This window comes from Sphaerodactylus townsendi, linkage group LG02, assembly GCF_021028975.2.
Source record: "Sphaerodactylus townsendi isolate TG3544 linkage group LG02, MPM_Stown_v2.3, whole genome shotgun sequence".
Classification (NCBI taxonomy): Eukaryota; Metazoa; Chordata; class Lepidosauria; order Squamata; family Sphaerodactylidae; genus Sphaerodactylus; species Sphaerodactylus townsendi.
This window is the reverse complement of record NC_059426.1, coordinates 110139920-110164613: the sequence shown is the minus strand read 5'-3', so window position 1 is coordinate 110164613 and position 24694 is coordinate 110139920. Positions and strand designations below refer to the sequence as shown.

Genomic DNA, 24694 nt, shown 5'->3' with positions numbered 1-24694 from the left:
GACTCTCCTGATAATACCTCCCAGGTTTGGTGAAGTTTGGTTCAGGGAGTTTAAAGTTATGGACTCTCAAAGTGTAGCCCCATCTCCTATTAGCTCCCATTGGAAACAATGGGGGATGGGGCACCCCCTTTGGGAGTTCATAACTCCCCAAACCAAACCTCCCCAAACCTAGGTGATAGCATCAGAAGAGTCTCCTGAAAGATCCCTGAAATTTTGGTGCTGCTAACCTAAAAACTGCACCCTCTGCAGGCCAAAAACAGAAAAACACTGAAAATCCCACAAACGAACCTGCAGTTTTAGCACCTCCCACAAGGGGGCACCCTGGGCAACTGCCCACTTTGCCCAATGGGAGGAATGCCTCTGTCATTATGTAAAGTAAGAATGACAGTTATGAGCTTTCCCCTCAAATGCTGTGACAAAGCAATGCACCTGCTTCTCTTTCCCTTAATTGTTAGGGTAATGGGTGATGCTTGAAGGTTGAACAATAGATCCTTCCATTTGTTTTCACAGCAGTAATAAAACATTTTGAAAACATTTTAAGTCATATGACACTTAAAACATTTTTAAGTGTTATAACAGTTGTTAAACATTTTGAAACCATTTTGAAAATGTCAGAAAATTTTATTTCTGCTATGTGGTATGGACCATTGCTGTGTTCAGATTTGTGAGTTGGGACATGTTCTATAATATGATGGTGACTTTGAGATGACCTGGTGCAAAAAATCGTTCTTTAGTTGTAGTGGAGGAGGGTGGCCTTTGGTCAAGGTGGGGGAGGGTTTGAAACCCCCAAAATTATAAAAAGAGTGTTCTCTGCAGCTGTTGCTAGGTATCCACAGCATTGTAGGTTTGGTTTCTTTCAGTAAAAAGAAAGGGGAGCAAAGGGCCCTTGACAGGTTTTTAAGGGAGGACTCATTGAGTCCTAGAAAAAACTGATTTCACATTTGGGAAAGCATCATGCTATTGGCCAACAGCCCCCCTCCTGCCCCGATTTCTCTCAGGTTGCTGGGCTGGACTTGGGAACTGTATGTTTATAGGTGGAATCCGCACAGCATAATAATGGGTCGCATCCATTACTTTTGAATCTAGGTACATTTTATTCCATTTTTATCCTTCACATGGATGCCCATATTCCATGAAGGAACAGAGTTCGGGGGGGGGGGGTCATTTTTTTCTGCTCCTTTACATAAACGCACTTTTTTTTTAACAATGCAAATGTATGGGTACAAACATTCCATTTTCCCTTCATTCTCATTGATTGTTCCATCACCACAGCCACCCTTCTACCCATTTCTACCCTCTATTAAAGGGATAGTTCTGTTTGGTGAAGAATCTACAGCAACCCTGGGAGCCCAAGCAGGACCTCCCCCTCTCACTTCTCCAGCATGGAAAAAAAGTTTAGGGCATTGAAACCATGACGCTTGTAAACATGAAGCATCCACCCCCACCCTGGTTCCTATACATATTTGGGTAAATAGAGCTCACAGTTGCTGCAATGGAGAGAAAACATGCTTGGGGGACATTTCGGTAATAGAGGGCTATCAAATTGGCCAGCAGTTCAGCTGATGTAAGGCAGGAAAGGATGGTGGTCAGGAAAAATAAGGCAGTTGGATGCCCGGGCTGTTCACTTGGGAGCGGGTTCAAGCCAGGATTTTGCAAAAATGTTATGATTTTGGTTATTTTTGAAAATCCCGAGTTGAGGGAAATATAATGGGCCAATCTCGCTTTGGGAAAGAGACCTGTGCGAAGTTTTTTTCCCAAACCAGGATATTTCCCTTTGTTATATTTCTACCATGCAAAATCCATCATAGTAATGTTGGCCTATAGGCAAATGCCAAGAATTTCAGGACATGTAATACTTTTTATTAGAACTAACCAAACTATCACAAAACTGCATGAAAGCTTGCAAGTTCTTTAGAACTTCTAATCAAACTGGTCACAACTTACTGCAGTGTGTGCATTGCCCAATGAATCATGCTATCCAATCTAGTTTCAGAGGGCAATTAGTAAGGAGTGTATGATAAATAAGGATTCTTCACAAGTGGACCCTCAGTTTGTATGGATGGTTCAGATTTCATCTCACCACACAAAATTATGCATAATGAAAAAGCTGGAATTTGTTGTTAAAAAGCAATGTTCTACTATTGTTCCTTTAATATTTTATCACAAAAAGGTCTATTCAACAGCCATAACATGTCACATCTATTTCTCACAGAAATTATCATTTCCAAATGCTGATTGTGTTGTCTTTTTTATTATTCTGCAGGGCATTTTTTAACGTCGTCAATTAATTTCACTCTTAAATGTTTTACATTTTTTGTTAGTGCTGTTGATAATCTCATTACATTTCTTTATACCATTCGGAAAGCACAGGGTAAAATTAATTTTAGCTTGTAAGGCATGATCCAAACTTCTCCAGTTTCTTAGGACTAATTTTAAGATTTAAGTAGTTCCCACAGTCAGCACAATCAGAATAAAGCATAGTGTTTTGCACGCTCTAGTTGAATCACATGCTAAAGACAAATCTCGACTATGGTGAGTTTTGCAATCTGCTTCTCTCACCGGGGCATTTTTTAAATGGACTAAATAGACTTAGTTTTGTGACTTTTTAACAGAATAATGGACAAATGATTTGCCACAAACATCCTTGCTCTATAATGTAGCAGGCTCATTCCGCACATGCAGAATAATGCACTTTCAAACTGCTTTCAGTGCTCTTTGAAGCTGTGCGGAATAGCAAAATCCACTTGCAAACAGTTGTGAAAGTGGTTTGAAAATGCATTATTTTGCGTGTGCGGAAGGGGCCTTTGTTAAGAAATGTCTGTTGATGTCATTATTTACAAAACTAACTGTGGTAGCATAGTTGATGGACAACCAATTGGAGATGAGATTGTTCTAGCAGATCTCATGAAGTTGAAGGGGCTCTAGAGTAATCTTTTGTTTAATGGTCAGATGAGTGATTGGAAGACATGGCGCACAAATCTCACAATAAAGAATAGTATTCTGCTTCCTCTTGTGGATGCCTTTCCCTTCATGAAAGGTAAGGAATTTGCAGAAATTAGTTCACTATTAATGGACTCTGGAATGATGTCCCATGTTTTTGGTGGGGACTGATGGACCTAGAAGCTTTGGTTAGCAGCAGGTCTACCATTACCCAGATATTTAAAGTCTTGTGCTGCTTTTGGAAGAGCCTAAGATAAGTAGTCACCACAATAACAACAGAGGACAGAATTCAACTAACTCAGTAACCAGTAATGAAACAGAACTGGAAGCAACATGTCCAGTAGTGGGATTCAAATAATTTAACATCCGGTTCCGGTGGTGGGATTCAAATAATTTAACAAGTGGTTGTTTACAAGCACTATTTTAACAACCAGTTCTGCTGAAGTTGTGTGAACCTGCTGAATCCCACCACTGAACATGTCCCTGCAGGGAAACATGAGTCCCATATAAATATGTATTGGGGAGGGGCTATATTGCCTTTTCTCTATGTCTAGAATAGGAATTCTGGGATGAGGGACTTGGTGAAAAGGAATACTTTGCACTTTCCTCTTCCAGAACTCTTGCAGGTTTTCTGTTGAAGAACCTTCAGGAACTCAACTGAACTGCAGCAACTGGATCTACAGAGCAAGGCACTTTACCAGAATAAGGAAAGCAAACTCAGTAGGTAGCCTGGAACATTTTCCATGCCACCCCTCTACAGTACTCTAAAATATACAAAACACTCAGAGCTCATGAACATGGAGTGTGTCATCTCATCCCTACAACTGTGTAGGGTTTTAACTTCCCTTGTTAAGTAGGCCTCAATAATCATTCCCAAACAAGGGACACTAGCTACGTATATAATTTAGGAAAACATGTTAGTAATTAATCCCTATCTCTAACGCTGGTAATTTTCACTATGCATTTGGGAAGCCTGGGCACTCCACTTCACTGATTGCTACATCTAGCTAGACACTCATGATGCATTTTTTACTTATAGGCTCATAGCCAAGAGGCATGGAGCAGAACAAAAATACAACTCCATATGTTCTGTGGGTGAATATTATGTCAATTTTTTTTACTTTATTTCCCTGGTAGGTGAATATCTAAATAATAAAATTATGATGATTATTGGACTGGAAGGATTCCTAGGTGATAGGACTAACACTTTTGCCTATTGCACAGACAAACCCAGTCTAAAAAGTTGCTATTGCTCCCTTTTCACACACACCTCACCACAGGAAATCAGGAAACCATACATGTTTGTTGACGTAAAGTGGTTTTCTGCCCCTACTACGAGAAAGGCCTACAACACCAGTGGTGGCCAGTGATTAAATCGAAACAAGTTGTTCCTGAGAGCATTACTATATTTTCCTTCCTTTGGTCTCCTTAACAGTGCATGATAAGCCACAACGTAATTGTGGGCTAGGAAAAATGTGATTGGTTAATCTGAGGTTTGTTATGCAGTGAAAAAGCTATCGAACTATATCAAACTATTTTTTTTTTAGTTTGGCTGCCAGCATTCTGATTTAATGGTGATTCTGCTCATCTGATTGTTAGTATACAGGAAAACCTCCTTGTCCCTGTTACCTAGCTCAGTTGTCAGCTGACTTTAAGATAAAACACATAATAGTAGGGGGCAGGAAGTTGACTATCAGGGTGTGGATTTTCTCCATGGCCTTGCCATTGGAGCACCAGCAAATATAAGTTTCTCAATAAGCATGTCTTTGGTCTTTTCTACACAGCACAAATAAGATATCTTGTGAACCCAAAAAAGGCATCTTGGGGAAGAAGTCCTCACAACTTTCCTTCCAACATGCTCTCAGGATGCTTTATTTCAGCTCAAGGTTTGTTTGTTTTTTTGAAAATGCTAAAACTTTTTTAGGAGTTTTTAAGGAGTTTTTTTAGGAGTAATCTTTAAAATGTTTCTCTGCACAGTAAGAAAAAACCTGATGGTACGTGGAGGTCAGGTTTACCCAATGTTTCTAAATGGGAGGTAGATCAGTCCTCTCAGTGGCTGCACTTCTCTTATCTGTGTCATCATAGCTACCAATACAGCTCCCTCTAAAGAGAGAGAGACAGAGGGTGGAAAAAATGACATGTGCATAGGATCACCAGATCCTAGGGAACACAAACTTTATTTATGAATATTTTACAAGGAAGTAGCAATCGGATGAGCTGCAACTAGAGGAAACCTCTGTGGAAACAAATGCAGCAAATGGGACTCTGAAACTGCACAAAATGTCAGGCACGAACTGCTGTGAAAATGAAAGTAAGTGCTCTAATGGGGGAAGGAAAAATAAAACATCTCCTGCCTCTTTGTGTTCACACAGCCAAGCAGGAGACCTTTTAAAAATGACTCCTGAAAAAAAATCCACACTTCATGATTTATTTTTTTTTTAAAAAGCTTTGAGCTGAAATAAGGCATCTAGAAGACACCCTGGGGAAAAAGCTGTGCAGATGTCCTCCCTAAGTACCTTTTTTGGGGTCCTCGGGAAGTCTTCTTTGGGAAACAAATGCAGCAAATGGGACTCTCAAACTGCAGAAAATGGTGGACACAAGCTGCTGCAAAAAAGAAAGTAAGCTCTCTAACAGAGGAAGGGAGATTTGGGGGGGGGGGGTAAACTGTTTGCTATGCAGACAAAAAGCCAAAGGGGTTGTGCTGTGCGGTAAGAAAAAAAGACAGATCTTTTTAAGACGTCCTCAGGACATCTTATTTGTGTTGTGCAAAATCCACCTTTAAGATTTCATTCCTCTGGGTGCTATTGGTGTGAAAGCTGAACAACCAATGGTGCAATTGTGATTGGTAAGAAGGTGTGCTTGGAAAATAACCAGTGGAAACTAACAATCAGCTAAATTAACATGTACTAGTCACGATAGGATGCACAGCCTGAGCAAACTGAAGGGCATTCTGGATCATGAATATGTCATATGGTTGCCTGGATGAACCTTCCAATCTATCTGCTAATCAGCTAACTCACCTCTGTTTTTCAGGTTTATCTGAGAATATACAGCTTTTCCTAGTTATTGTTTTTGGTGTCTTAAATTCAGAAATATGTTGGAACTGTATTATTCCACTGAGCTACAACTGAGGACATTGGTGTTTGTTTGTTTGTTTGTTTGTTTGTTTGTTTGTTTATATTCCACCCAGTCTCCTGAAGGAATCCGGGCAGCTTTACACAGAATATGTAATCAAAACATAATTAAAACAATACAAAATCACAATACAAATATAAATACAAAAACCAATATAAAACCAGTTAAATTACAGTTTCAAGTTGGCTTAAAAACCTAACAGTATAAGGAAGCAGGCATGTATGTCATATCCCTGGCGAGACCAGGAGCGATATCAAAAGGGGTGCCCGACTGGCCCAACAGAAAAGGCCCGGTAGAACAACTCTGTTTTACAGGCCTTGCATAACTGAGACTGATTCCGCAAGGCCTGGATGTCATTGGGGAACATGTTCCACCAGATCGGGGCCAGGGCATCAGCTGGACATCCTTGGCGCCCAGGACTACTAGTAGTTCTCCTCCGCAGATCGGAGGGGCCTTGGAGGAGAATAAGGGGACAGGCATGTGCCTTAAGAGTTCTATATCTGCAGAACTCCCAAGGACACTGTAAGGCACTGTCAGAATTGGCTATGTTATCTTTGTTTTGAGTTAGGATTTAGTTCTGGAAATATACAGGAATATGACAATGTTACAGTGGCATTCAGCTAGAGGACTGGGCTTTGATCTGTGACCTTCCCCTTCTAAAAAGCTCAAGCCAATGTATTGAAAGCATCCCATGAAATGCATTAAAATAAATAAGACTTATTAATCATGTTTTGATTAATTTGCCCTAGAAAGTAATCCTGAGTAATTTTGTATCATCTATTAAATTAGGCTTGAGTCTGGGTTAGGTCCAGACTTGTGAAATTCCCAACTTTGAGAGCATGAAAACTTGCTTCTGGACGAATTTAGGAAGGCACATTCAATCAGTATTAGCTATCACAAGGAAATACAGACAAATAACTCATCTCCTGGATATGTCATTAAAGACTTCTTGTTCTCCAGATAGACACCCACCTCATGTAACACAATTTTAACACTGCCAGTGAATAGACATGCCTTCTCCCTTTTTGTTGTAAGTCCAATTCCAAAGAAATAATTTGTACTTAAATATCTGTTATTGTCAATAATAGCAGAGTTGTCCTCAATTCCCTGCTTGTACATGTTTTGTGTGATGGCTTTCCATCTGCCACATTTTAAGGTAGACTAGTTTGATTTGTTTTGCAACCTGGCTTCTGTTTTTGCTTATGACACCCTTTATACTAATGCCAATAAGGAATTCTAAATCTGCTTCTTCCACTCCCTGAAAGAATAGGTTACACCTAATTCAGTGACAAGCTAGCAGAACTCTGACCAACAGATTAATAATTTGTTCATTTTAGTTGGCAGTGCATCTAAAATCCAGCTTTTTCTGGACACACATAGAGTCCATTCCAAACTGTGAGAATCATATCTTTATACATAATTTGTTAAGGGATGAAATGTCATGATGATGACCCCCCCAATCAATAAAAGTGCAAATCTCTCCTGTATATCTCAAAAGTGTTACTTTAATGCAAACATGGATTTGCATTATATCAGGATTATGTAGCACGCAGTATTATATTGGACAGAAGTTAGAATTATGTTCACAATAGTTCACAATAGTATATTGTAACCCACCCACACATTCATTTAAAATAAACTTTGCTTTACTATTAGCCTTCTGTTAATGAGCCTACCCTTCACAATTTCCTGCCTGGCACCCCAGACTTGTGGAAGAAAGATCCATGGACAGAGATTATGTCAAATATCATTAAATCTCATCTCTGCCAATCATCTTCCTGCTAAAGCTTCGATTCAAGTCAGTGGGTTGACATCCCTAGAAAAATACAGAATAAATAGCTGTTCAAAACAACAGAATTCAAAGTTTAGTATCAACCACTAACATAGCATGAGAGAACTGTACAGATAAATAAAGTATATTTATTTCACCCAGTAGTCCTTGGCTCATCCTTAACCAGAGTCATGTTGATAAGGTTGCCTATTAATATTTGATATCTTGTAGCATTGTATGACTAAATGGAACCAACTAGTTCCATTTTTGTTCCCAAGGCAACAGATCCTGTGTCTGAAGCATTCCCAATATCTTCCACAACCCAAGAAGGCAGCTTATTAGCAGTCCAGTCCAGAATGTGTGCATTTGTGTATAAATTGGCTTTGTGTGAATGTGTGAATCAGACAGTTTTTATTTTATTTTATTTTTGTCCTTTTTAGCTTCACCCACACCACCTGAAAGTCCTCTGGGGGTGGACTGGCAGTACAGCAGGAGAGCCACCTCTGGCTGCAGTGCACTTTGGTTTGGGCTGCAAATTTCTGCAATGATCTGTTGGTCAAAAGATTTTGCTTTAGATTTAATTTAAATCTGTTTTTTTCAATTCAAACCTATTACTTTCTGCCCTTTCTTTAGTAAATAAGTCATATATGGTATATATATAATTGTTCAATGTGGTCACAGCAGGAGTTTTTTAACCTTCCCCTATATAAATTGCTTTTCAATTTCTTTTTTTAGATTAACTGTTTTTTTAGATTATTTCCATCCTTCTGTCACTTGATGCCCTTAAAAGATATCTTTTGACTACTCTTTGCATTTCTTGGTTTAACATCATTTGATACCATTATTTGGTAATTTCCCTTTCCCCTCTGGATGAACAAAAAAAAAAAGTGACTGAATTCGTGGGCACTACTCCCACCATAATGCACAGTGGCTTTCTTTATTAGGATTGGAAAAGCTAAAGCTAATCTTCCTAATGGTTGCTTTAACAAAATAGTAAATTGCTATAAATGTGGGTGTGTTGGGGAGGACTCTACTATTTGTACCTTTGAACAATTAAAAGTGGATTCCTCCTGTGGAAAAAAAATAGTTTTATCTCAAATGGTCATTGTGTTATGCTAGCTTAACAGTATAAATGTTTTAACATTTAGCAATGGGGAAATAACTCGGCTTACCAGCGAGAGGTGGCTTGCGGTGGGATATTTGTAACAACTATACCAGAAAAATGGCTTGAAACATTCCATAGAGAATACAAAGGAGACCAAATTGAATTTCAGTATTTTTATAAGTTTTTGGCAAAAACAGTCACACAGTGAGATGTAGAGAAGCTTACACACAGTTGCTAAGAGATATAAAAATGGCAGAAAAAATAGGTTTGGATGAAAGATTGGGAGGGGGTAGCGGGGATTTATACGTTACCTAGGTTCAGCTGAGAAGTTCTTGAAGAAGGCAAGGATTCAAATGGCCAGCATTTGGATCCAAGTGAAGGATATCATGTCTCAAAACCAACCAGACACAAGAGAGGTTCAGGCTAGTAATGAGCACTGATCTTGGGGTACACTGTATTTTTATACCCCTTAGTGCAGGTAGGGGTGGGAGCTAGGAGCTCTCTTCCTGAAACTTCTGGATTTCCATGCTGGGATTGCTGGGTTGAACTAATTAATAGCTCATCTATTGTTTTCTAAGTACCGGGATATTGGAGCCAATTGTCTCTTGATAAAATCAGGGTTATCCTTTAATGGTTTATAAAGAGTGTCTTTTAAGAGTCTCTGCCCAGGTATTCAGATTTGGCTGAGGTGTGTGTTATCAGGAGATGTTCTCTAGGAGATGGTTTCTAAAGGCAGAGGAAATGCAAAATCTTGTAGTAGGGAAGTTCCTAGGTCCTTTGTGTTGTAGCAATTTTGGCATGGTGTGGTAATCATGAGGCTTCCAGTCTCTGTTAACTGGAGTAACTCATTCAGTGATTTAATCTTGCAAATAGACCTCTTTGCACATTTGGCCTGCTTTTGGTTTGGACACTCTGCTACACACATACAAATATATGGCTGTTGGCATCTGCCAGTACATACTGCAGGAAAATCATATGAAATCCATATTTCAACAAGTCAGGGTTTAAAGGGTAGGGCAACAATTGTCATGATAATCTCTCTCTCTGCCTATCTATATATAACAAATACCTTCATGTATCTCATAGAATGCACAAATTACATTAGACAGGGAGTAATTTATTTCCAACATTCCAGGATTTTGTTGCATTATGTTTAAAATAAATGAAGTAAGCTTTTCAGTTTAATGCTGTGTCACTTATTCAGTGTCATAGCTCTTATTGTGAATAAACCAATTCTGATAAAGGTGTCTTGGTTATCTTTCTGTGGCCCACTCCACTTTGCCATTAACTAGACTACATTTATATTTAAAGGCCTCTGGCATTCACAGACCTGTACAAATATTTATTTAGATCTAATTTTTACTCAGCTCTCTCCCTCACTGCAATAGACTCAGAGTGACTTACGGGGATATTGAAATGATAAAATTTGCAATATACATTAACATCAGTAATATAAAACATATGTCAATGTAATGATGCTTAAAGCAAAAAAAGGGAGAACATTCTCAGGATATTCTTCAACCCTGTATCTTAGATATACAACTCAATTCAACCAAGCAAGGGAAGGGAAGGGGAAAAGAAAAGGAGGTCAGCCAAGATGGAAATATTCATTGTTGTCGTCAACTATAGATTTAGTGGAACAACTCCATTTTATAGGTCCTGCAGAACTGAGATAAGTCCCTTAGGGCCTTAGTCTGATTTGACAAAGCATTCCACCAGGCCAGGGCCAGAACCAAGAACAAAAATGCCCTGACTCTAGTTGAGGACAATCATATCTGTATTCCATTGTGATATTGATATACATTGTACTCCTTCTATTTATATTTATCTAGTTGAGTACAGACAGACACTTAGTGGGGCTAGTAAGTTGTCACTAGCATGTATGATGCTCTCTGGGAGACATATCAGTAGAAGTGATCTCACGGGTACACTGGTCACAGACAGTTAAGGACTTTAAAAGTCAAGACAAAAACCTTGAACCAGATCCAGTACTCCATCGGGAGCCAATGCAGCTGATAGAGCATAGGTCAAATATGTGCACTCCACATTATCCCCATAAAGACCCATGCAGCTGCATTTTAAACCAGCTGGAGTTTCTGGATCAGTCCCAAGAGTGGTCCTGCACAGAGTAAATTTCAGTAATCCAGCCTCGATGTGACTATGGAATGGATAACTGTAGTGAGGTCAGGGTGAGACAGGTAGGGGCCCAGTTGCCTAACCTGGTGAAGATGAAAAAATTCCAGCCGGGCAACATTTGTGATCTGGACCTCTACAGAAATATAGGTATCCAGTATCACACCCAGGCTCTGCACAGATGGCTTGGGTGTCAATTGCACCCCATTAAGATCTGGAAGCTGGCTGATATTATTCTGCAATATGAAAAAAATCATTTTGGAAGCATACAAAGTCTAGAATCAAAATGGAGCATTGTCATGGCCTTCTTATACACCTGGATTCCCAAAGCACAAATAAGGAAGTGCTGCTAGTGACCAAACTAGGGCGGATTCCTCATGGGCCTGGGGAGTGGGGGGCACCGGTGTACAAGACATTGGAGCAGGTCTGGGGCTGTTCACACACTTGTGTGCAGGCGGCCCACAGCGGCGCCTCTGCATGGAGTCACCCCATTTTTAAACTTACCTCCTCTTCCTTGCATAACTCTGTTGGGACGAGGGGACATGCCCCCATGGCCCTGGCAATGGTTGGGGGTCGGAGGGCAGGGGACATGTCCCCTTGTCCCGACGGAGCTATGCAAGGAAGAGGAGGTAAGTTTAAAAAAGAGTAGCACCTGAAAACGCCGCCTTCCACCTGGTTCTATTCACTTGGCACCAGGTGGATGCCACCGCTTTTCAAAAAGCTTGCTCCTTTAGCGAGTCACAAAAACACTGTTGTGGGGGAAATACGCCTTTGCAGCTTCACTCCAGTTGCAGCAGCTGTGGAAAATCCTCCCCCACACAGGCATTTTTACCAGCAGCACACCTCTCTTTACGGCCTGTGCACAATCCACCACAGATCCACAGTAATACTCAGAACACAGGTGTAGGATCTATCAGTCTATTGGTAGAATTAGGGTTGTAGTGAAACTGGTACAACTTTAGAATCTGAAGGGGGCAAAAAGTTCAAGAGTATTTGTCTAAAGAAAATGTGCCTTGTGTCATATGAACACTCTTAGCTATTATTTGTAGTTTATTATTAATGTAGTCGATAATGATTCATACCTTGCTCACTTGTGTGAGAGTTATCTGCAATGATTTGACCAGTTTTCATCTTTCAGCGACACACCTAGTCTGTTTCTGGCAGATGGTCATTTGGTTTGGCTAGGCAGATCGATAGAACAGCTAGTGGAGGATATTCTTGCTTTAGATGTTCAGCTCTTCCAACTCAGTTACTTTTTTTAGTCAACCAAAGATGAATTTGTGTATTTTGAACCTGAACTTTCCTACATGCTTCCAGCTATCTGCTAGCTCGTGATGGAAAGTGAAGAGATTATGGAGAAGGTTAAGCTAGACTCTGCTTGCCAATATAACATGCTAACTTTTAATATACAGACTGCAACATGATTCCCCCCCTCTTGAATGTTTGAACTGTGTCTGATCAGATAATTAGTACAGCACATGCTCCACAAAGCTCATTCTGACTGACTGAATGAGTCAATCCAAACGGAGAAAAAAAATCAAAAACATGTTGTGTTTATCAGCCTTAGAAGCAAGCTAAAGATGAATAAAACAGAAGAGCTAAGATGATGAAACAGAGATGAATCCTCCCTCCCCATCTGTGTCTGAATCCTTGACTAACTTCCCACTTTTCTATATCAATGAGAACACCACATCTGGTGTTCTGAATGTACCCTTCTAAAAGTAAAGGGCATACTGCTTAGCAATCCTTCTGCTTGGATGCCAGAAATAGCATCTGAACTTTTAAACAGAATGATAATATATAGATATATCTTATGAGGTCATAAATAAAAGACTCCCTCCCTCCTTGAAATACTCAAATATTGAATAAGAAGAAGAGAATGGAGATAGCTTCTTATAATGAAATTACTATGAAGCCAGAGGGAAAAGTAGGTGGTATGATTAAAAATAACAAGAACCACATCTAAAGGATGGAATATAAAGGTCCCTAAATTCTGCCCTGCCGATTAGAATATTTAAATCACCGTCATTCAAAGGACATGAGAAGCAGAGGCCACAAGAATCACTGTAAGGACTAGTAATATTTAATTTGTTCATAAAAGATTTAGGATGGGAAGAAAACAGTGTAGTACCCAAAACTGGATAAATGGGCAACAATGTGGCAAATGTAGTTGATAAGTATAAGATGATGCAAACTGGAAAAAAAATCCTACTTTAAATGTATATGGATGGTGTCTGAACTAGCTGAAATCTAGACTGAAAGCAATCTTGAGATTGTGAAAATGTTGACGGGCAGTCGTATCCACAAGTCCAGGCAGCTGGCCACGGTGCTGCAGCTGTGCTGCCCTGCCAATCCCAAAGGGGCTTCTGGCAGCATGGGGAGGCTGTACAAGTGTGAAAGCCTCCACATTGGCAAGAAGCCCTCATTGGATTTCATAGACTTACACTAATCAAAAGGGTAGCATAAGTCTCAGTTCTGGCCCACTAACTAACATCAGTTCCTCTCCCAGGTCCTCTCCTGGATTGCCCCAACTATGCTGGTGACTGGGGTAGGGCCTCTGGGATGCTGGCACCACATTTGGTGCCACGTTCCAGCATTGAGGGTGGTGCATGGGTGCATGCTGTCAAATTTTCCCCTTCGCTAGGGCAAGTGCTCCTGGGAGGGCCAATCTGCCAGCACAGCTGGCCTCCACTCCCACCAGCAAATTTCCCCCTCCTTTGAATGAGCCCCTCATTCCCATAACAATAGAAGCTGATTTGAGGATACCTATTCTGTCTCACCAAAAGAAAAAAAAATCAAAATTGTAACTTCATTCACCACATGCTGAACCATCTTTGTTTTAGAATTCTTTGGTTGGGTCCTAATGGCTACATACCGTGTTTCCCCGAATATAAGACAGTGTCTTATATTAATTTTTGCTCCCAAAGATGTGCTATGTCTTATTTTTAGGGGATGTCTTATTTTTCTGTGTTCTGTTCGTCGGGCATGCTTCCAAACAAAAACTTTGCTATGTCTTACTTTCGGGGGATGCCTTATATTTCGCACTTCAGCAAAACCTCTACTACGTCTTATTTTTCGGGGATGTCTTATATTAGGGGAAACAGGGTAGTTTTATTAGTGAAGTTGATAGGCAGTTGGTTCAGGGGAAGCAAAAGAAAATACTTTTTAACTCAATTACTAATTACATTGTAGGATTCACTGTTAGTTCACACAGTAATGGACACAAATGTAAATGGTTCTAGAGGGGGTTTACACATGTTAATGGAGGGTAGGTTCATAAATAACTAACAGCTACTGTAAGTTAAGGTGATCTCCATATCCATGTTATGTGTACAGTGGATGAAATAATCTTTATCCAACACTGAAGACCAAAAGAGGAGAAATACCCACTCTCTTATTGCCATCAACCTATATCCAATGGCTATGCTTTCTAAACAGGGTAAGAGCTTTTCCATGGGCAAATCACAGTCTCATTGTGGTGCCTAATGTACCTCGTATAGTGGATAGGAAGACAAAATGGTGTGACTCCAGGCAGGAAGGAAGGACAGGATAAAATATTCTAAATCATTATATAGAACTATAGCTCATTGCCTATGAATTGTTTTGGATTTTTGTAATTGTATGCACTTACAACAACATAATTATGTTTTAAGATTTCTGTTATAGAAGATCCTAAGTGTTCACTGTTGCACAGACTGAATAGATTTTTAGGGAAATGTAAGCAAACAGCTATGCTGAATTTTAAGCATTTCTTTTCAAATAAGGCTATTATGTGATGCTGCTGTGGAGGTGTAGAAGAGCAGAGTACAATTACATGGTATGCTGTTGCCTGCTGTTTGAAATGAGTTCCTGGCATATTAAGGTCTACTGAAATTTCAAAGTCTGTAGATACAACTTCTTGATAATTTGGCTAGTAGTCTTGGGTTCTTATATCCCTTTGTCAGCCCCTTTTTATTTTGTAAATGTTGATTGACTTTTAATTTGGCAATACAATAATGCAGTGTTGTGATAGCATAAAACAAAGTGTATATTTCCACCCTGAATGAATTTTCCCTGAATGTTTATCTCTTTTAACCCATGCCATGATACCATGCTTCTTACAAAAAAGATGTGGGCTTAGGATGCAGGGAGTGGAGTATGTGATTAGCTGCTGAAATCTATCATCATTGAAGAGAGCTTTTGTTTCTTATTGAAACAACTCCAAAAAAATTTCCCCTGAAATCATACTATGCTTATTTGAGCTACATGTGGTATAGGAAAATAGGCCTAAAAATTGTATTTGATATTAAATATATATAATGGATCTATATAACCAAAGATACAAGAAGGTTTTCTCTCTAGGCCAAGTGCTTAGCAGTTAGATGCGGGCAAAATCTCACCACTAAAGAATGTGTGGTACAGCATGGTACATGGTTCACAGGTCAGAAGTCAAAGGAGATATGCGGCTGGCCTCCACACGGACCAGGACCTTCACAGCCCTGGCCCCGGCCTGGTGGAGGCAGCTCTCCCCTCCTGAAGCTGTCCGGGCCCCTCTGCGGAGTCTTTGCAGAGTTCCGCCCAGGGCCTGCAAGACGGAAGGCTGTTCCGCCCGAGGCCTTGGAGGATCCAGCCGTAATGAGTGCCCCCGACATTGGCCCTTAACATCCCTGGGCAGCTTAATCCATCATTGGCGACTCTCGCCATGTACACTCCCTTTATCGTAGGGAGGGAGGGATTCTATTTGATCGGGACACTGGACGCCAACCAACTAATTTATATCTTGAATTTTAACTTAATTTTAATCTGGGTGTATATCTGATAAATGTACTAGGAAATTCTATTGCTGCTTTTATATGTTATTTTAATTGTTATTTAACTGTATTGCCGACATGTTGTGCACCGCCCAGAGCCCTCCGGGGATGGGGCGGTATAAAAATCTAATAAAATAATAATAATAATAATAATAATAATAATAATAATAATAATATATAAACGCAAAATACCACTGACTGACTGACTCATCAACAGAACTCAAAAACCACTGAAGCCACACACATGAAATTTGGCACACCTGTTCCTTATGTACTCTAGGTGCTCACTAAGAAAGGATTTCCCAAAATATTCACTTCCACTCGATTTATTATCTATTTACTATTTTCACTGCTCATCTCTGGCCATCTGCGTGAACATTCTAATGGCAAATCAATCCCTCAGTCCCCAGACATGCTGCATGAACATTATAAGGGTGACAGTTACACACCAGCAGCTTCATGTCCTTCACCAACTGCACTCTACCACTGCCCTCCACAACGCATGTGAACCTATTTGAACACAAACCCATCAGTCCACAGACAGGCTGTGAGGAAATATGCTGCATGTCACCCCAAAGTTCATAAACAGGCTGCAAAAAAGTATGCTGAATGTCACCCTGAAGTTAACAGACAGGCTGTGAAAAAGTACTCCTCCACCCACCCTCATGTTAACAACACCACTACAGCCAAATACTATCAAAATAGATTACATACCACACTATCACCTTGGACTACTAAACATTTGTCGGGTTTTGCATATGAACATCAGATTGCTTACTGTGGAGACAAGTTTATTGCTCTCGGCCTCCAATCACCCTGTGCTTGGTGTCATGCTCTGAAGTGGCGGGATGAGTCCACAGGAATGTGCTGAAGTGGCGGTACAGTCCAGCTCCCTGCCCTTCAACCCTACCCTGAACCTCTTCACAGCTTTCTCACTCATCAGCATCCAATGGCAGAACACTTCCTTTCTGCATCCCAAAAATACAACGGCTGCTTCCAAATTACGTCTTTTGGAGCCCACCAGGTGAAAGAGAGCAATAACACATTGCATTAGAAAAAGACAACTACAGGAAGCTGCTGTAATGCAAAATAATGCAAAAACAAACCCATCCGTCCACAGACAGGCTGTAAGGAAATATGCTGCATGTCACCCCAAAGTTCACAAACAGGCTGTAAAGAAGTATGTTGAATGTCACCCTGAAATTCATAGAGAGCCTGTGATGAAGTATGCGTAGCGAAGCACAGGTGCCCTGCTAGTGTGTGTGTGTGTGTATTCATGAATTAGGGTGGTCTGTTGTGTCTTAAGCACCTTTTAAGGTGAAGACAGACAAGAGCTTTTCACAAGTTCAATCAGTGCAATGGTGGGGGATTGTACCCACTGCCCTCATACACAGCTTCCACAGGATCAGCTGAAAATCTGAATCAAACCTATGATGTATGTAGTCTTTTCTGTGATCCTGTATTCGTTACTCCGTTGTAACAATCCCAACTGCACATTCAGAGCCCAGACATAAACAAGTGTTTATCCTAACTGTAGCACACACAGAAGTGATTTTCTACCCAGCTTACCCAGAAAATAGAAATAATAACATTTATGTGAATATTGATTAGCCTTTCTAGTGCAGTAGCTGTTACCAACAACTTCAGACTAATACTGACCTTCCTGTCTTATAGATCCCAGTTGTCTACTCTGTCATTGGTTCCGTACAGTGCTCCCACTACCTCTTTTTTCCAGCAAATACAAGCAACAGCCTTGTTGCTCCCAGTTGTAAGCCTGGCTTGCTTTGGCTTCCTTTTCAGATTGGCAGAAGTCTCACTCCTCATGTGATAATGTAAACAAGGAGTCATCTCTCATCTACCTGACCTTTTTTGATCACCAGTTGAATCCTAGACAATTCATGACAAATGTTAGGACATGGAATTAGTGACCTATTAAAAATGGAAAGTTTTCTTTTATGTGCCTGGACTTTATTAGGGAGGATCCCAAAAATACAGTCTTAGAGAATTTCATCTGAACACAATGGTTTTTTTAAAGTTGCATCTGAAAATGAGATTCCTATTGAAATCACTGGAAGAAACTCTGAAAAAAGAAAACAAAAAGCAAATCTGAATGGCAATAACCATGTTCATGGAGCCCTTTCCACAGAGGCCCTTTTGCAAAATGTTTTCAACCCCCCATTTGTCCACACTCACCTCCTCAAAAACATTTCCTGGTTGCCATTTTGTGGTTGCTGTTTTTTTTAAAAAAACAAACACAAATAAACCCCAGATCTGTAGATTTGATGGGACAAGGCTTCAAAGCATTGTGCTGCGATTCTCTAAGGGTCTTGTCTACATAACTACATAGACATGACTCACCCCCCCCCCCTTCATTTTTTAAAAAATGATGAAATACAGTACAAGACTGCTGGTGCTTGCTCACAAAATGGCACCAAAAAGGAAGTCTGGGGAGCAGCGTGGGAAACATTTTAAAGAGATATGCACAGCAAGTAAAAGTTGTTCCACAAAAGAAACTTTTTGGCAGTCCATGATACCTGAGAAGCTTCCAGAAAAACATTTTCAGAAAAGGATTGCTTGGAAATTTCGGGCTAAGAATAATTTCCTATCTCAAAATGTTTTATTTGGTTTGTGTGGAAAGTGCCAATGACTACCAATTAGGTAAAAACAAACAACATTATTAAGTACAACCATTTTTGTAACCCTGCTCTGTCATGCTTCATCAGAAACTTTTAGGTTCATGAACCAAAAGCCAAAAGTTTTTACTGTTGTCACCAGAGGCAAACTGCCAGAATCATTCAAACTAAGATGAGTGATTTATACAGAGGAAATTCTATTAAACCTAAGTGATGAAACTGGGGTGACTTCCAAAGGCATAGACTTAATAACATTGCACTTGTGGTCACTGGTTAATAACTGTAAATCTGGAGTGCTTTGATTAGTAATTTCTTTACTTTAAATACTTATAATGCATAATGGAATTGAAGTTTAATGTTACCAGTTGTGGTAGACATGGAGCTAGGGTGATAAATTCATATTTAGGGAATTAAGATTTTCTAAATTAACTCTTATTCAACATATTAAATTTTTAAGGAGGCCGAAGGTAGTGTTTTTACTTTCCTTGATTTAAAAAAAAGCTGTTTATAGATATCCAGTATTTTACTTTTTAGAATTTTTCTTTCTAAAAAAAATACATGGTTTTATAATATTTTACTAGATTATTCAGTCTGCTTGAACAGAATTCAGCATGGAAGGTATCTGTGTAACCTGACACAGTGCAAACTCTTTTCCAATCAATAAATGTGATTTAGTTTAGTTGTGCAGTTGCATGCATCACTAGATCTGTCCTTGCAGAAAGACACTAATAGTGCTGCCTCCCAATTCATTTCCGAATATATTAGGGTGGTATTGTATACAGAACAGCTTCTTTTTATCTCATAACTTACTCTTTGAGGGGAAAAGAAGCTTCATTTTTCTCACACAGTAAACTTTACATGGTGTTTCCCATGGTGGCTGGGAGAAATATCTGGCAGCCAACATTCAGGTGGTGCCTGGAGAACTCCCAGATTTACAAGCGTTCTGGAGAAAAGTAGCTGCGTTGAAAGGTGAACTCCACTCCCCAAACCCTGTCCTCTCCTGGTTCTATTTCCAAATCTTCCAGGAATTTCACAACCCTGAGGGAAATTAGTATGAGTTAATCAACCTGAGGGAAATTAGTATGAGTTAATCAGGAAAGAGTATATTAAAGTCAAAGAATCAGATGACTGGTTCAAAACCATGTGTGAAATTCAGCCCCTCCTCCTCCCTCCATATTAAGTATTTCTCAATGTCTCCATTAGGGTTGCCACACTGTGTTGTGAAGTGCCAATGGAGCTTAGAAATGAAAGAAAATTCTGTACCTCCTTTGGACCTAGCTATTTTATTTTCCATGGTTCCTTGTCCCATATCACCCACTCCAGTGCATCACCTGCCTGTCCACAGCCCTGCCCCCGCCCTTGTCCCACTCACATCCCACCCTGATCCACCCATGCCCCACCCCACCACTGCCCCTGGGAGAAGGGTCTGGGGCAATTTTTTCTCCCACACGTGATGCCAATTGTGTGTGCCCGGGACACGGCACCCTCCCCCCCGTCTCATTGCAACTTAACCACTGTTCGTTAGACAATTGCCTATGGAGTCCAATAAAAACAATATCTCTTCAAAGAATCTGAATCATAAGCATCATTCCCAAAAGTTTTTTCTCCGAATAATAGAACTAGAATATGTAAAGATATGTGTGTCCAGCAGTTCAGCCAAATTGTGTTGGAGTTTTCACTCCAAAGCATAGGACAATACAGGTAATGGTCCAGTTAAACTGGTATCCAGATTAAAGCCTGGCAGTGTATGTGTTAAGTACCCTATGAATTAACGACTTTCAAAATGTCCTGTCATGAACAGCCTTGCTCAGGCCTTGCAGATTGAGAGCTTTGCTTCCTAGATTGAGTTGATCATTCTTATTTTGTGTCTTTCAAATATCCTGCTGCCTTCAACTTTTCTGACCATTCTTGTCTTTTCCAGTGTCTTCTCAAAATGTGCCCAAAATATGATAGTTTAATTATTTTAGCTGCTAAAGAGCGTTAAAGTTTGATTTGATTGAGAACCCACTAATTTCTCTTTTTGGCAGTCCATGATACCTGAGAAACTCTCCTTCAACACCACACTTCAAATGAATCAAATTTCTTCCTGTTAGCTTTCTTCATTGTCCAACTTTCACAACATACATAGTAATGGGCAACATCTTGAATATCTTGATCTTGGTTGCCAGTCATACATCTTTACACTTAAGGATTTCTTCTAGCTCTGTTATGGCTGTCCTACCCAGTTTCCATCTTTTTCTGATTTCTTGCTTGCAATCTGTCATTTTGTTAATGATGGATCCAAGGAATAGAAAATCTTGAACAACTTCAGTTTTTGAACAACTTCAGTTTTTTCATCATCAGCCTTAAAGTTGTATAAATCCCAGGTAGTCATTATCTTTGTCTTCTTGTTGTTCAGCTGCAAGCCTGGTTACAGCGGTAATAAAAACAATATCCAAGTTAAAATCTATAAGAACTGATTTAGCTATCGCAAAAAAATAATAATCAAATAGCATTGTTAAAAGTCTTCCAGAATCCTCCTATCAATTTGTGGGATCTTAACAAAGTCTTCCCAACAGCTTCCAACAGGCAATTTCACAGACCAGGAACAACCACTGAAAATGTTGTAGATTTAGCAGTAGCTGGACTAACAGACCTACATGATGGAATAACCAATAGTGTTGGTTAGAACCAGTGGCATACTGCTAATCGGGATGTGGGGTATCCCATGTCTCCAGGCGCATTTTGTTTCATCATGTGGGGAGGGCAGGGGTCAGCCTGCAGGGAGGCCAGGGGTGGGGCTTGGCACCATGGTTGAGGCCGGCCCAGGAGCTGGACTGCCACCTGGTGCCCATTCAAGCTGCCCAACCTCCCCCTGCTGGCTCTCGTAAGTGGGGCATGGGGGGGAGCCAGCCAGGTGTGTGTGTGTGTGGGGAGGCAGTCATGCTCTTAGGTGCCATTTAGGATCGGCATGCCACTGGTTAGAACAATAGAGCTATCACATGGGTTGATATTGGAAAAAGCATGACTTCAGGTGTGTGAATGCTAGGCTATGAAAGAATTTAAAGGTAGCACCCAACATCTTGTACCAAATCTGGAAATTAGCTCACTACTAGTACAGAATTTTCAAAATGCATGTAATATGTCAGGTGGTCATCTCCACATAGTAAGTAGGCTGCTGCATTTTTCTATCACTAAAGTTTTTTTACTGTTTTGAAGAAAAGCTTTATGTTGAACAGTAGCATACCATCTATAGGAGCATGAGGTAACCCATGTCCCTGAGTGCAAGCCTTTTGGTCATGTGGGGTGGGTGCCGGGCACTGGCTGGGTCACCATGCCGAGTCTCTCCCATGGAGTGGCAACCCAGCTGGTGCTGGGCAGCTCCCCCCATCCTGGGGCACCATTCACCCATGCATGAGGCTGGGCTGAGCCAAGTGGCTGGGAGGCCCTTCCCCTGCAGAGAGGTCACACCAGTGCATGAGGCCAAGCTTAGCCATGGGGCCAGGAGGCCTCTCCCCCCTGCAAAGGGGGTGCTCTGGGCTCCTGCCATCCCTGGCCTCCCTGCTAATGGTGAGGGCAGGACCCAGCCTGCCCCCACGGCGCCCACCTGAGCCGCCCACCACAACCACCACAGTAAGTGCGGCATTAGGGGGGGCGCTTGCATGGGTATTGACTCAATGCCGTTTTTCCCCGATACACCTCTGATAGTGAATATTTTACAATAGCCTACCCTCAAGATTACGGTTACATGAATCAATGTGGCTGTGTTTTCTGGGTACAAATAGGGGCCTAGCCTTCAAAATAACGTTAATGAATAAGTGACTTGGGTTGCCAACCCTGTGTTGGAAAATTTCATGAGATTTGGAAGTGGAATCTGTGAATGACAGGGTTTGTCATCAAATTCATCTTCTAAAGCAGCCATTTTCTCCAAGGGGACAGAGCTCTGTAGTCTGGAGTTCTGCTGTAATTCCGGGAAATCTTCACATCTACTTTGAGGTTGGCAACCTTACTTTTCACCTCCATCTCAACTTGTTTATCCAGTGAATTACTCAGGTGTAAACTACCTCCATGCCCCATCAAGGGCAGGCAGAACAAAAGGGGGCCCTGGTTTGGACTGCAAAATAGTTGGAGATTTTGGGGGGTGAAGCCTGGCGACAGTATGATTTGGGGATGGGTGGAGCTTCTGTGAGGTATAATACCTTACAGTCTACCTTCCAAAGTAGCCATTTACTCCAGGGGACTTGATCTCTGTCGTCTGGAGACCAGTTGTAATTCTAGGAGATCTCTAGCCACCTCTGGCTCAAAGAACAGCGTTAAAACTATACATTTAATAGAAATAATGAAAAAGTCTCTATCAAAAGACCAAAAGATCAACAATAAAGAAAAATACCAACAATAAAGAAGAACACAAAAAATACAAAATACAAAAACACATTACAAACAAAAAGGGATCCCAAAATATACACTTAGAACTCAAAGTCTCTGTATAAATTATATCCCTTCAGTGAAAATCCAAAAAGTAACACAAGTTGGAAGGATTCCAATTGCCAGATGTTCAGCTGGATTCCATTTCAGGAGATAGGCCACATACAAACATCAATGGTAGAAAACATCAGTTAGTCGTGGTAATGTTCACCCAGGTGAGTTCAGCACTTTCAACCTTGGTCTTCTTCAATACTGCCACTTTATAATGACAATAGTAAAACATGGTTCATAAAGCAGCTTGAATAATCAATTCAAATGCTGTTCTTTGAGCCAGACAGAGATTGTCTTTTTGCAATATCTGTACTGTTTCTGCTCATCTTGTATTCTGAGATTTCTAGCCACCACCTGGAGGTTGTCAACCCTAGCACAATCTCTTAAGAGGCCCTCAGTTTTGACAGCCAAAATCACTTTCATCTTATCTGGGAGTTTGAACTGTTTGCCATTATATCTCACTGAGGTCCCTGCCCTCCCCAAACTTTACCCTCCCCAGGCTGTACCCCCAAATATTCAAGAATTTCCAAACCTGGACTTTGCAACCTTTGGCCTGATTGTCTATTTTATTGCCTTTTTAATTAATGGGTATGATTTTAAAAAAAACCCCTCCATAAATCATCATTTGTTGTAACAACTATTAAGTAATCATAATTTGAGAAAGATTTTGCAGCCTGCTTTGTAGCTTCAGTTAATACATTTCAAGAGCATACTTACTATGATGTGAGAATATGTAAGGAAATTGCCTGTTTATGTTTGGGGGATCTTGGTTTCTGCTTTTTCTGCCATTCTTGTGTTCTGAGAACTTTGGTCCCTGTCTGCTGAGGCAACGTTCCTTTCTGTTACCAAACTCTTGTTATCTTTCTGTTCTGTAACAGCTTTTCAGCCTTCACTCCAGTGTTGTATTGTGTTTCATTTTTGAGGAAATAGAGCCTTTTCACAAGATGGCTCCTTTTATAAAATGGATGAAACTTGGTTCTCTTTCAAGAAGGTAATATTGGGCTATATACAAAGCAGAGGACAGGATTAGCAGATATCATCCTGCAATACATACCATGGTTTGAAACTGTCTGCAATAGTGAAAGGATGTAACTGCAGTGCTTGCTTCTGTTCTGATTCTTTCATTCTTTCCCCTGCTTGCTCTAGCAGTTGCTAGGCTTTAGTATTGTTTTTGCAGATAGGGGAGGAATTAGGCAGGCCACAGAAGGAGAAAAATGGTATTCAGTATTCAGAAGGTGAAGAAAATACCTCTTGTCTTGCTTTTATAAATCTTGAGAAAATATAGGCATGATGTCCAGGACTGTTGGCAGTCTCAATGGCATATGATACTTCATGGAAATATTTACTTAATTTGCTGGAGCCAATGACTAATACATAGCATGTGGATCATAGACTGTGATTGTGTAGCTTTGTTTTATTTTACTTTTTCTGTGATTGTGTACTTCTGGAGTGGCAGAAATGTTTATATTGAAGTCAGTGGCCAAACTTCACTGGACATTAGCGAGACCAATTCAAATCTAACTTGCTGAGTGTTTTGTATAATGAAAAGCCTGAGGTGCACTGTGTGACAAGTATAAACCTGGGCCTCAAAATCAATTGTTGTTATGGTATGCAGCATCATTTAGGACATGCATGCCTAAGGAATTGCTACGTGAGAGTGTCTGTAAAGCCATATACTCCATATATTGCAACAAAAGAGCATTTTGAACACATATAAAAAGATCTTATACAC

General features: G+C 40.4%; 1 protein-coding gene across 8 annotated transcripts in view; it reads left to right on the top strand.

The window, feature by feature from the left end:
* LRRC4C (leucine rich repeat containing 4C) overlaps positions 1-24694 on the top strand; it is a 1058673-nt gene that overhangs the window by 896741 nt on the left and 137238 nt on the right. The window contains exon 5 of one of the 8 annotated variants that reach the window (XM_048483625.1): positions 3980-4035. The exons of the other annotated variants lie outside the window; for them this stretch is intronic. The gene's annotated coding sequence lies outside the window, so the exon portion shown is untranslated. The remainder of the gene's footprint in view (positions 1-3979; positions 4036-24694) is intronic. 8 annotated transcript variants of the gene reach the window in all.